This window comes from Phascolarctos cinereus, unplaced genomic scaffold, assembly GCF_003287225.1.
Source record: "Phascolarctos cinereus isolate Bilbo 61053 unplaced genomic scaffold, phaCin_HiC Scaffold_5;HRSCAF=322, whole genome shotgun sequence".
In the NCBI taxonomy this organism is placed as follows: Eukaryota; Metazoa; Chordata; class Mammalia; order Diprotodontia; family Phascolarctidae; genus Phascolarctos; species Phascolarctos cinereus.
This window is the reverse complement of record NW_027555958.1, coordinates 326831604-326846172: the sequence shown is the minus strand read 5'-3', so window position 1 is coordinate 326846172 and position 14569 is coordinate 326831604. Positions and strand designations below refer to the sequence as shown.

The 14569-nt window shown below is 34.1% G+C and overlaps 1 pseudogene; it reads right to left on the bottom strand.

Annotated features, from left to right (window-relative positions):
- Positions 1 to 5911: 5911 nt before the first annotated feature.
- LOC110201829 (vomeronasal type-1 receptor 4-like) lies at positions 5912 to 14178 on the bottom strand (annotated as a pseudogene).
- Positions 14179 to 14569: the final 391 nt, after the last annotated feature.

Below are 14569 nucleotides of genomic sequence, written 5' to 3'. Positions count from 1 at the left end.
CAACAACAAAACTAACAGAAATCATATGATTATCTCAATAGATGCAGAAAACATTTGACAAAATACACCACCCATTCCTATTAAAAGCACTAGAGAGTGTAGGAATAAATGGAGTCTTCCTTAAAATGATGGGTAGTATCCATATAAAATGATCAGCAAGCATTATATGTAATGGGGATAAGCTGGAAGCATTTCCAATAAGATTGGAGGTGAAACAAGGGTGTTTATTATCACCACTGTTATTCAATATTGTATTAGAAACATTAGCTTTAGCAATAAAAGAAGAAAAAGAAATTGAAGGAATTAGAATAGGTAAAGAAGAAACAAAGCTAACACTCTTTGCAGATGCTATGATGGTATGCTTACAGAATCCTAGAGAATAAAGTAAAAAATTACTTGAAATAATAAACAAATTTAGTAAATTGCAGGAAATAAAATTAACCCACATAAATCATCAGCATTTCTATATATTACTAACAAAGCCCAACAGCAAGAGATAGAAAGAGAAATTCCATTTAAAGTTACTGTAGACATTATAAAATATTTGGAGTCTACCTGCTGAAACAAACCCAGAAACCAGATGAATACAATTACAAAACACTTTTCATACAAATAAAATCAGATCTAAAGAATTGGAAGAATATCAGTTGCTCATGAGTAGGTCAAGCTAATATAATAAAAATGGTAATTCTACCTAAATTAGATTACTTATTCAGTTTCATACCAATAAAACTACCAAAACTACCAAAAATCTTTTTATAGAGAGAACAATAACAAAATTCATCTGGAAGAACAAAATGTCCAGAATATCAAGAGAATTAATGAAAAGAAATGCAATGGAAGGTGGCCTAGCCATGCCAGATCTTAAATTGTGTTATGAAACAGAAATAATCAAAACTTGGTACTGGCTAAATAAGCCCTTCTTAAAGCGCAATAGTATTCCATTACATTCATATACAACATCTTGTTCAGCCATTCTCCAATTGATGGACATCGACTCAATTTCCAATTCTTTGCCATCACAAAAAGAGATACTATAAATGATTTTTTACATGTGGGTCCTTTTCCCATTTTATCAGTGGTACACGTTAGGTGCACAAGACACAACAGTCATTGACTATAGCAATCTACTATTTGATAAATCCAAAGACTACAACTTCTGGGATAAGAACTCACTATTCAACAAAAATTTCAGAGAAAACTGTAGCATGGCAGAAGCTAGGCACAGAGCAACATCTTATACCATATACCAAAATAAAGTCAAAACGGATACATGATTTAGATATAAACTCATACTATAATCAAACTAAGAGAGCAAGGAATAGTTTACCTGTCAGATCTACGGAGAAGGGAAAAATTTATGACCAAACAAGAGATAGAGAACATTATGAAATGCAAAATGGATAATTTTGATTACATTAAATTAAAATTTTTTTGCAGAAAGCCAATGTAACCAAGATTAGAAGGGAAACAGAAAGCTGGGAAACAATTTTTGCAGCTTGTCTCTGATAAAGGCTTCATTTCTAAAATATATAGAGAACTAAGTCAAATTCATAAAAATATAAGTCATTCCCCGATTGATAAATGGTCCAAGTATATGCATAGGCAGTTTTCAGATGAAGAAATTAAAGCTATCTATAGTCATATGAAAAAATGTGCTAAATCACTATTGATTAGAGATACGTAAATCAAAACAACTCTCAGGTACCACCTCACACCTATCAGATTGACTAACATGACAAAACAGGAAAATAATAAATGTTGGAGAAGATGTGGGAAAATTGGAAGACTAATGCATTGTTGGAGTTGTGAACTGATCCAACCATTTTGTAGAATCATTTGGAACTATGCCCAAAGGGCTATAAACTATGCGTACCCTTTGACCAGCAATATCACTTCTAGTTCTATATCCAAAAGAGATCATAAGAATGGGAAAAGGACCCACATGTAAAAAAAAAAAAGATTTATAGTACCTCTTTTTGTGGTGGCAAAGAATTGGAAATTGAGTCGATGTCCATCAATTGGGGAATGGCTGAACAAGTTGTTGTATACGAATGTAATGGAGTACTAATGTGCTTTAAGACATGATGAGCAGGTATACTTTAGAAAAATCTGGAAAGATTTATATGAACTGATGCTAAGTGAAATTAGCAGAACCAAGAGAACATTGTACACAGTAGCAGCCACATTGTGCAATGACCAACATTGATAGACTTAGCCCTTCTCAGAAATGCAAAGAACTATGACAACTCCAAAAGATTCATGAAGGAAAATTCTATCCATTTCCAAAATAAGAACTTTCGAGTCTGAATGCAGATGGAAGCATACTATTTGTTCTCCTTTTCTTCTATTGTTTTGTTTTATTTCTTCTTTCTCATGGTTCTTCCCAATAGTTCAATTCTTCTTTACATCATGGCTAATGTGAAAATATGTTTAACATAAATATATAAGTAGAGCCTATATCAGATTGCATGCCATCTTGAGGAAAGGGGAGGAGAAGAAGGGGGAGAAAATTTTGAACCCAAAATCTTATGGAAGTGAATGTTGAAAACTAAAAATAAATAATTAGTTATATATTTTTAAAAAATAAACATGCAGCAGATGGAAATGAGAAGAAGAAACAGACACAGCTACATACCAGGGTTGTTATGATGATAAAATAAAATATTGGTGAAGCTTTTTGCATACTTTAAAGTGCTAAAGAGATGCTTATTATAACTATTATTGTCATAACAAAAATTAATATAAGAACATTACAAAGTTCTATAAAATGACATCAGGAATGCCAAAGCTTGAAATTAAGTCAGACTGGAGAGTGAAAACCAGAACAAAAAAAAGTATGCTCCTTGGGAGGTAAAAATGGGAACACAGAAAAGGGATATGACCTTTGTTTTGAAAGGGAAATGAGTCAAAAACAACTGACATAAGAGAGAGGGCAAAGCTATTCAATTCTTTTTGCTCTGTTATTTCTCTCAAAGGAGAATGTTTTTCATGTAGGAAATGATAGAAAGCAAATTAATAATAGGCAGTTGATATACAAAATAAGTGAAGAGATAACAAGTGACTACCTAGGCAGCCTTGACGAATTCAAGTCATCCATGCATGGGACCTAAACTATTTGTAAGATATGATGCTAAGCTACCATCACTAATAACTGAAAGTTATTAGAAGAATTAGAATAAAAGGGGAAAGTAGAAATTGAAAAAAAATCCACTGATTACCACATGAAAGAGATCCTATGAGGAAAACCCATAGGAATATTATAGTCAAATTCTGAAACCCCCAGCTGAAGGATAAAATATTATGAGCAACAAAAGAAAAAAAAAACTTTAAATATGGCAGTGCCACAATTAGAATCACACAAAACCTAGCAGCAGTGTCACTAAAAGACCACAGGTCTTGGAACACTATATATTGCAGAGCAAAAGAACTGGGATTCTGGCTGAAAATATATCCACAGAAAAGGGGAGAAGCACCACAATATGGAATAAGAACAAAAGTAGCTCAGATTTTCAACAAAGGGAAGAGAATAGAGTCTGCAAACAGTGGGCCAGGGAGCTTGGATTTGATTCCTGGGAAAATTCTAGAATGGATCCTTAAAAAGATCATCATTTGAGAATATCCAAAATATGAAGGTGTAATTACAAAGAACTAAAATGGTTTCATCAAGAAAGATTGTGCCAGACTAAACAGATTTCCATTTTAGAACAGATTATTATACTAGTAGTTGATGGGAATGCTATGGATACAGTTTCTCTGTATTTTAGAAAAAGCTTATAATAGAGTATCTAATAATGTTCTGGAGAAGATGGAGAAGAATAGATTAGATGATAATTCAATCAGGATTCAGAACTGATTGGATGGTCAGCCTCAAAGAGCAATTGTTAATTCAACAATTCAACATCAATATGGCAGAAGGTCTCTAATGAGCAGATCTGAAATTGGCCTTGTGCTACTTAACATTTTTATCAATGTCTTAGATACAGGCATAAATAGCACACTCATCAAAGTTACAGATGACACAGTAATAGGAGGGATAGCCAACAAAATGGATGGCAGAGTCTAGATAAAAATGTATCTTGTTAGACTTGAGAACCAAACTGAATCTAGCAAGGTGAAAATCAATAGAGGTAAATGTAAAAGTCTTGTTTGAAGATAAAAAAATAATTCCATACATATAAGTTGGAGGATACATTGATATCAGTCATTTTCTGAAAATGATCTGGGCATTTAACTGGGTTGTGAGCTGAAAATGCTACAGCTGAGTAATGTGGTAGCTAAAAAAAGTGACCATGAACTTGTTGTGCCTTTAGAGAAGCATTGCTAGGGGCAGCTAGGTGGCATGGTGGATAAAGCTGCAGCCTTGGAATCAGGAGGACCTGAGTTCAAATGCGGCCTCAGACACTTGATACTTACTAGCTGTGTGACCCTGGGCAAATAACTTAACCCCAATTACTCACCAAAACAAAAAAACAGGGAGAAGCATTGTTTCCAAGAATAGCATCACAAAAAGGTAAACTAAGGCATGTTTCTCTAAGCAAGGTAACATTTTATTCAAATGGCATGAATCTTGGAAATAAGATGGTCAATGGATGCCTCAGTTTCCAACCAAAGATCCTGAACAGAAGGACAGCTTCCCTTTCATAGATTTTTGGGGAATGCAGAACAAAGAACAGAACAGAATAGCTGACATCATAGGTTTGAGGAAAACATGATTAGTTACATAGCTAAGACGTAGAGAGCAGTATGACTGGTCAGATGTTGGGAATAAGAGTTAGCAATAAGACTCCTTCTTTCCTTCTGTGACTAAGAAGTATTCACTGTTTGATTCCACCTACAAAATAGTGAGGCAGACTTCTTTGGATAACTGATCAGACATCTTTGAAGGATAGCTTGTTGGTATAAAGATATTAGGCCCAACTCCCTTATGGCAAGCCACATTCCCCAAGGTTAGCAGAATTTCTTGAGGCAAGAATAGAACAGTGATCAGCAAAAATCAAAAACAAAACAAAGAAACAAAAAACTGATGTCTAAACATAAGCTATTATAGGCCAGCTGAATTCTGAACTAAGTTCAGAGCCAGGAAACCATGACTTAGGTAGTTATAAGATAAAATCGATTAACTGTGAGTAGGATCAATAAGAAAATTATACAGGATCAGTTTTAATCTCAGTTCCTCCCTTTAATCATGTATCTATAAGCCTGTTCCATAAGATCTCTAACATAATAACTACTAATAGGGTGCAAGGACATATGCTTCTTGAGGGCAAGCCAGAATAGGCTTTAACACAGCAACTAATGCAAAGTCTAAAAAGAATAGAAAGATAGAGGGCAACAAGGGCCCATTCACCAAGGGTAGATAACAGGTTGTTTCTCTGCCAAGTGAACCAAGAATAGGGACTCCACCAGAGATTACCCGAGGGACGTCATTGTGTACAATTTTCCTAAACAGTTAATGTAAGAATGAAAAAATAGAAATGTAAGAACACCGAGATAGACTGAACATAACACAAGTCATAGTAAGAATATCTAAAGCCAGGGACTAAATTTAGAAGGGAGATTTACATGTGTCAAGGTAACTAAGAAAACTCAGCAAACATAAATATGATGTAACAAAAGCCAAAGTAATACAATAATACTTAGCAACAAAGCTAACATCAAGTACCCTGGTAACTCACTCCCAATGTCCATATTTAATCATCGCATTTCATCTTAGAGGTCCTGAGCAACTGTCTGGTTTTCAGTTCCATCTTATCTTGCACATTCTAGAATAGGTCTCATTCTCAAGGCAGCTCTGAAGAGGGCTCTTTTTTTGGTTTTGAAGAAGCTCCTATTTATTTTGTACAACTCCCCCCCCCAGGCTCCCAGCAAAGGAGCCAGACACCTTAGACTGTAACCAGATAATGTTCATTTACACCACTAGGGAAACTGAGGCAGCAGGTGTTTGCTGCGGCTCTCTGGTGCAGAGGGAGCGTTTGTGCAGAAAGAGTCCTGCCTGAGGTCCTGCCTTCAGGATCTGGTTCTGCTTGGCCTCTGGCCCAGCTTGGCAGCCTCGATGGCCCAGGCAGGGGGTTGGGGGGGATGGGGGTGTCTCCAGTCTCAGGAGACAGACACGGGCAGTGCTGTGATGGAGAGAAACAGTTCTGAAGCTTGCCTCCTTAGGCGGCAGGGCCGGCCTGTCCACGCACACCTGCTGGGAGCAGAGCCGACTTTTCCTCTTCTCTTCCACTTCTTCCTCCTCGGTCAGCCCAGGCAGGCTCCAGGAGAAGGCAAGGGGGCTCCTCTTCAGTAGATTTGCTTCTCTGCTTTCATGCCACTTGTAGATTCTTAGATGTTCCTACTAAAATCTTTTACAAAACAGATCTCAATACAAGTTAGTACATCTTCATAAATATATCAGTTCTCCAAAAACTAAGTTCATGCGATGAAAACCAGCTAATTTTGGTTCTGATTTATTAACCACAAAGCTATGAAAAGAGTATCAAATTAGGAACCCACAATTAACTTGAAAATTTAAGTTCTTACATACCCCTTTCTATTTGTATATTTTTCTAAGCCCTGCACCTGATATAAATACTGACAACAACAGGCTGAAGAATCTTTAAAAATCTCTGTGGATCTGACTTGTGAAAAAAAAAATCTGTCATGTAAAATGAGCCTTTCTGGTTAAAGTTCTAATATTTACTAAAATAGATGTGAAAGCTAGGGTTAAGAGTGTCTGTCTAAATCGGCACTGACTTCATTATCATTTACCTTTCTGCAATGTAAGTCGGGAAAATTGTGCTGATTTATTTAGGAGATTCAAATACCAAATGAAAAATAAAAAAACTAAATTTTTAAAATACCACAGAAGGCAGAATTTTAAGACCTTTAAAATTACATATGTAATCATTTGATCTTGCTGTTTTCTTTAAAATATTCCAATTAATTTTCAACTCTAATTTTTAGAACTCCAATTAATTCCAATTCTTCACTTAGGAGGAGTAAAGACTGATGAGGGTCTAATCCATGCATGAAAACATATATATATATATATATATGTATTAAGTAATTAATTTCAAATTGTATACAGAGAACAATGCATATCAAATGACCTGTCTTGAGGGGCAGCTAGGTGGTGTAGTGGATAGAGCACTGGCCCTGAAGTCAGTAGGACCTGAGTTCAAATCCAGCCTCAGACCAAACACTTGACACTTACTAGCTGTGTGACCCTGGGCAAGTCACTTAACCCCAACTGCCTAAGAAAAAATAAATAAATAAATGAGCTATCTTGTAGTAAAATATGTTTGTACTTGGGAAATGCTCCACAAACAGGTATTAATATCACATTACATAATAAGTATTTATTTAAAATATTTTGAACTGACCTAACAATAATAGTTGTGAATTTAAACTGGTGATCCCTTATGTGTATTTCCTCATAAACTTAATATAGGATTCATTTGTATTATGTGAATTCATTTTGATACATTTTCCAATTGGCATAATTAGTCAGAACTTATTATCAATTCCTGTTACCTCTGTTTCTCAGTCTAAAGGGATATGTAGTAACATCCAAAATACAGGTTCAGCCCATGTATGTGTTTTGCTTTTTTGCTGGTTGGGTCTTTAATGAAATGTGTTTTGTTTTGTTGCATTGTGTTTTGTTTTGTTTGGACAATAACTTCGTTTTATTTTATTTTATTTTTAAAATTTTTATTAATTTATTTTTAGTTTTCAATAATTACTTCCATAAGCTTTTGAGTTTTAAATTTTTCTCCCTCTTCCTCCCTGCCTCCCTCCCCAAGATGGCATGCAATCTGTTATAGGCTGTACATATACATTCCTATTAAAGATATTTTCACATTAGTCATGTTGTAAGGAAGAATTAGAACTAGAAGGAACCTCAAGAAATAGGAAACAAAACAAAACAGAAGAAAAGAGAAAATAATATGCTTCATACTCCACAGTTCTTTTTTTGGATGTAGATAGCATTTTCCATCATGAGACTCTTGGAGATGTCTTAGATCTTTGCATTGTTGAGAAGAGCTTAATCTATCAAAGTTAGTCATTGCACAACATGGCCATCACCGTGAACAACACTTTCCTGATTCTGCTCACTTCACTCAGCATGAGTCCATACAAGTCTTTCCAGGTTTTTCTGAAGTCTGCTTGCTCATCATTTCATATAGTACAATAGTCTTCCATTGCATTCATGTACAACAACTTGTTCAGCCATTCCCCATTTGATGAACATTGCCTCAATTCCCAATTCTTTGCCACCACAGAAAGAGCTGTTATAAACATTTTTGTCCATGTGGATCCTTTTCACATTTTTATGATCTCTTTAGGATACAGATCTAGAAGTGATATTGCTGGATCAAAGGGTATGCACAGTTTTATAGTCTTTTGGGCATAGTTCCAAATTGCTCTCCAGAATGGTTGGATCAGTTCACAACTCCATCAACAATGTGTCAGCGTTCCAGTCTTCCCACATCTTCTCCAACATTTATCACTTTCCTTTTCTGTCATACTAACCAATCTGAAAGGTGTGAGGTGCTACCTCAGGGTGGTTTTAATTTGCATTACTCTATCAATAGTGATTTAAATCATTTTTTATATGACTACATATAGCTTTAATTTCTTCATCTGAAAACTGCCTGTTCTTATCCTTTGACCATTTATCAATTAGGGAATAACTTGTATTCTTATAAATTTGATTCAGTTCTTTATATATTTTAGAAATGGGGCCTTTATCAAAGACACTGGATGTAAAAATTGTTTCCCAGCTTTCTGCTTCCCTTCTAATCTTGGTTGCATTGGTTTTGTTTGGCAAAAACTTTTTAATTTAATCTAATCAATTTTGCATTTCTTAATGTTCTCTGTCTCCTGTTTGGTCATAAATTCCTCCTTTCTCCATAGATCTGAAAGGTAAACTATTCCTTACTCTCCCAGGTATCAACCTTTATAAGAAAATTGTGAATCCATTTTGACTCTCTTTTGGTATATGGTGTAAGATATTGTTCTATGCCTAGTTTCTGTCACATTCTTTTCCAGGTTTCCCAGCAGTTTTTGTCAAATAGTGAGTTCTTATCTTCAAAGCTGGGGTCTTTGGGTTTATCAAATAGTAGATTACTACAGGCATTGACTACTGAGTCTTGCATACCTAACCTATTGCACTGATCCACCATTCTATTTCTTAGCCAGTATCAAGTAGTTTTGGTGATTGCTGCATTTAAGATCTGGAACGGCGAGGCCATCTTCCCCAGCATTTCTTTTCATTAGTTCCCTTGATATGCTGGATCTTTTGTTCATCCAAATGAATCTTGTTAGTATTTTTTCTAGCTCTATAAAATAATTTTTGGTAGTTTGATTGTTATGGCACCGAACAAGTAAATTAGCTTAGGTAGAATTATTAGGTAATTAGAATTAAGTAATAGGTAATTAAACAGAATTAATTAATAGTTATTAAGAATTAATTAGGTAAAATTATTTCTAAAGTTCAGGTAGAATTGTCATTTTTATTTTATTAGCTCATCCTACTCATGAGCAACTGATGTTTTTCCAATTATTTAGATCTGACCTTATTTGTGTGAAAAGTGTTTTGGAATTATGTTTATATAGTTCCTGGGTTTGTTTCAGCAGGTAGACTCCTAAATATTTTATAACGTCTATTGTAACTTTAAATGGAATTTCTCTTTCTATCTCTTTCTGTTGTGCTTTATGAAATGCATTTTGTACTAATGCCTTTCCAGACTATGAGGATTATGATTTTGAAAGCTACTTGTGATAGAATGCATTATTCTCTTTGTAAAATGATTTGGAAATGCATTTGACTAAATTAACATTATCTTATTAGCAATTTTCTTTCATAATTTAAATTCATGATATTATGAATGTTATTCTTGTGTTTTAAATTTTCTTGTATTGTAACTTTTGAGAAACCATTGTTTGAGAAATGCTATTTAAGATGATGTTAAATTAAATCATTGAGAAATTTAACTTTTTAATTGGATACTGTGAAATTATTGATTGAATTATTAGAGACTTCTGTCATAATGTTAAAACTATTGAGCATTTAATTAGTAAAAGGGAAGAATAACACTAGCTTTATGGAAGAAAAAAGTGAGGAAAGAGACTTTGTAAAAATTTTCTTACGTATAGTCTGGCAAATTTCTTAAGCAAGGTCATAAAATACTATCAGTCCTGTAAAAGGATTTGTATATTGGTTTATTTAGGGAATAGGATCACCTTCTTCATTACAAACACTCCTCGACAAAAAGGGGATGAATCCAAGAGCCCTTTTACAATATAGAATTGATCTATATGATAAACTACAAAATTAATGAGTTATGCTTAAAATTATACATTGTCATTCCTCAACATTTTTGGTTTTCACATTCACAGTTCTGGTTATTTATGGGTTGGCCATTGATAATTAAATGGGAAGTTTGGAAATGTGCCATGTACTGTAGAAAATCACAGTTGACATGCATATGTAAAGAAAGCTAAAAAAAATTAGTAAACCATGAGTGCATAAATACTGTATATTATTAATCTATTTAATAATTTACTACCATACACATACATTCATAAATTTATTACAAACAATAATTTTGTTAAAAGTTCCAGTGTGCTAAAGAAAGAACTACAGGCTTTGAACTTTCTTTGGGAATGCCTATTCTTTGCCTGTCAACCATCCAGACCCAGTCATGTAGTTTTCTCCCAGAGTAATCTTTGTATCCTGCAATTTTCATTGAAGGAAATTTGTGAAGCAGTTGTTGCAATTACTTCAGTGGGTACGCAGACTCTGCATAGTGCATGAGATACTAATTTCTCTCTCATAGAGAAACTGCAACTTTTTAATAAGTGCAGTGTGCTATTTTACTTGTTTTGTGTTAAATAAATATTATCAAAAGTATTAAAAATGAAGGTTTAATGTGGGGTCTAGAGTTATGCAGTTTTTTTACTTTCATAGTGATCCTGCATCCCTAACCCCCTTGAGTGTCATAGGATGATTGTTATTTCAAAATTACATCTGGAACCAGCTTAGTATTAACAGACTCCAATCTTAAGGATTCAATTTTGTTCAAGGGATTAATACACAACACCTTAAGAGATCACTATCTATTGATCTGTTAATTGCTGTAATTTTTGAGGAATTTTTTGATTAAAAACTATCATATACTTGTTATCTATGTGAGATTAAAGGATATAATTGTTTTATTGGTTAATTTTACACCAGGATGAATTTAAACTGGAAAAGAAGTGGAATGAGCAAAAGAAAATTATGTTGAGTGATTTTTGGAAGGCCCAGTAAATGTTTTTTGCTAGCTAATTTATTGCAACAACAGGAAAGTAACAATAACTGTATCTAGCCCTAAGCGTGATCAGTGAAAGTTGTTACCTGAGTTAAATCTTGTGGGATTGTAATCTGATATTATTCTAAATTTTGATTTCAGATATGATTTTCTGATTGATCATTACATTGTTAGTAATCTACTTAGAGGGAAATGCTTAAAGCTTAAAGCTGCTTAGAGGGAGTATAGTCTAAAACTTTGAGGGGAAAAGTAGAAGTAGTGGAAAATAAGCAGAAAATATATTGGATTACAATGTTTCTACTGTTTATGCACACTATCTTCACTTCTGTGAACTCAGCATCCAATTTGAAACACAATTTTTTGTGAGACTGCAAAAATTATTAATGTGAATAGGATAAACTCCTCTGATAATTACAAAATATTAAATGATTTAGAAACCAGAACTCAACATTATGCTATTTATAAGAAACACACTTAAAACTTGAAGATTTGTACAGAGTTAAAATGAGTGGATGGCATTAAACTTATTACACATCTATTGAATTCAGAAAGGCAGAGATGGCAATAATGATCTCAAACAAGATAATAATGGAAAAAATAAAAACATGGTTAAAAGAGAAAAAGAATATAAAGAACATAGAATCATCAGAGATGATGAAGTGATAATAGCACTTAACATATATGTATGAGCCAGCATAAACTTGCTAAATTGAAGGGAGAAATAGACAGTAGAACCAAAAGCATGAATGACATTAATATCACCCCGTCAAAACTAAACAAACTAACAAAAAGGCAAAAAAGAAAGTTAAAGGCATAAATAGCATTTTACAAATAGTACATATGATGGCTTTCTGACAGTTACTGAATTAGAATAAAAAGAAGTAGAAATATTATCCAGCTTTGCATGCAACCTTAGAAAAACTGTCCATGTGTTATGGTATAAAACGTCATTAACAAATACAGAATAGCAGAAATGTTGAACAAATCTTTTTATCATCATGCTACAGTGAATATATGACTAATAAGGTCCATTTAAAGAAAGAATTTGAATATAAATGGAAACTAGAGTGATGTATATAGGTAGCAACAGAAAAAGTGACAGATTTGGGGTCAGGAAGGCCATAGTCCAAATCCTGGCATAAAAACTTATTATGTCTGTGACACTAGATAAATCCTTTAACCACTTCTACCCTTAGTTTCTTCATTTGACAACTGAGATAATAGAAACACTTAATTAAAGGGGTTTTTGTGAGGATCCAGTAAGAAAATATATGTAAAGTTGTTTGAAAACATTGAAAGGTTACATAAAAATTAGTTATTTTGAAATAATTAAATATTGAAGAATATGTGGATCAAAGAACAAATCATAGAAATAATAGATTATATCATCAAAGGAAATGACAACAATGAATAAGCACAGCAAAACTTTTGAGATTCACCAAAAGCATTCATTAGGGAAAAATTTATGTCTCCAAACATTTTAACCTAACAAAGGCAGACATAAATTGGGCATTCAACTAAAAAGAAAACTGAAAGCAACTTTAGACCCACTAAACACCGAAACAGAAAATTTTAAAAAGAAATAAACAAATTTGAATATTTGGATATTTGACCTCTGGATAAATGGAACTTTAGCCACTGAGATAAGCAACCTTAATGTAGGCAAAATAAGCTACAATACTTGAAACTTTAAATAAAAGAAATGGAAATCATGACAAAGCTCAAGTCATCAATTTTCAGCCCTGTAATACAAACATCTGTTTAGAGGCCAGTGAATTTTGTAAAGAAGTAAGACTCTTTCCATTTAACACTTTGCAGTCCACTAGTGTCACATGACCATTTAGGTGGTCAAGATTAGGATCTTCACAGGGAATTCCTTGCTACAACTGAAAATGCTTAGAATGAGGATCAGGCCAAGGAAGAAGAATCCAGCAAATTCTTGGACATCAACATAATCTATGGAGATGTACTTTTTCCCATTATTGAGAAAAAACAGGTCCTAGGGACCGTGTTGATACTGCTGATCAGCACAAAGGGGTATAAACTTGGAAAACACCCAGTCATGAAAGCAGAAACATTCATCACCCAGGAACTACTTAATTTGGAATATGTGTATATAAAAACAAAGATGGAGCTGAGTAAGTGAAAAGAGATAAAACTGCACACAAGAATAAGGATGGTATTGGTGGCTCTGATCTCGGGGATATTCTAGAGGAGAAGGTAGAACTATGAATATGAAGGACTTGCTGGTGGTGTTTTTGCATGACAAATATGATATATATACTCTTGTGAGTACACACCACACAGCATCATAAAGGGATTTCCATAGTGTGAAGCCATAAGTACTTGTAGTAGAAACACTGAAAACACAATACCCTGAATCCCAATTGTTCATAAAACTTGAGCTATTTGGAAGTGTAGTTTTATAAATATAGGAACAGCTCCTTCTGTCAGTAAACTGAGAATCCAACAGAGGATAAATGAAGGGATGATGTACTTCAGAATCCTTGCTTTGAGTGCTGCACACACCGGGATGTTTGTACTGATAGTGATGGCCTGGAAACTACTCAAAAGGCCTATGCTGCAGAGAGACAGGACCCGAAACACTCTGTCCAGATAAATTATAATTTTACAACCAATATCACCAACGAAATTTCTTATTCCTAGAAGTGCAACTATCCAGGGAATTCCTTTAGAAAGTACTAACAAGAAATTGATAAGGGACAAATGGACGAGAATCAGGTCTATAGGTTTTCCCTTACGACCATGGATAAAATTGAATGTGTAAAGTTTTGTAAAAGAGGAGTGAATTCCCTAGGACTCCAAGTAAAGTCTGGTTGATAAAAACAATTCCAAAGATTTCTTCATTAGAAAACATTTCTTAGCTGCATTGGGCAGAAAAATCACAGTCAGACCCAAAGTGACCTGGGAAGAAATATAAGATTCTCATTATTACAGATTCAGGCTTTTTTCAAAGTCTCCAGCCTTCTTACCTTCCATATGATTGGATCATTTTAGACCTTGCAGAGACCTTCAAGGTTATTCAGTCCAACTCCTCTCATTTCACATGTAACTGAATCCCGGAGAGGGTAAGTGACATCCAAATTCAGACAGCAAGTAAGCAGTAAAGCCAAGATTAGAATTTAAATCTCATGACTTCAGATTAAGTACTCTTTCCACTGATTTTCGTTGCCTCTAAAAATAGCACCAAAGCATTCCAGAAAGATCATACCCACTTTCTCATGTGCAACAGCTATTCAACAACAACA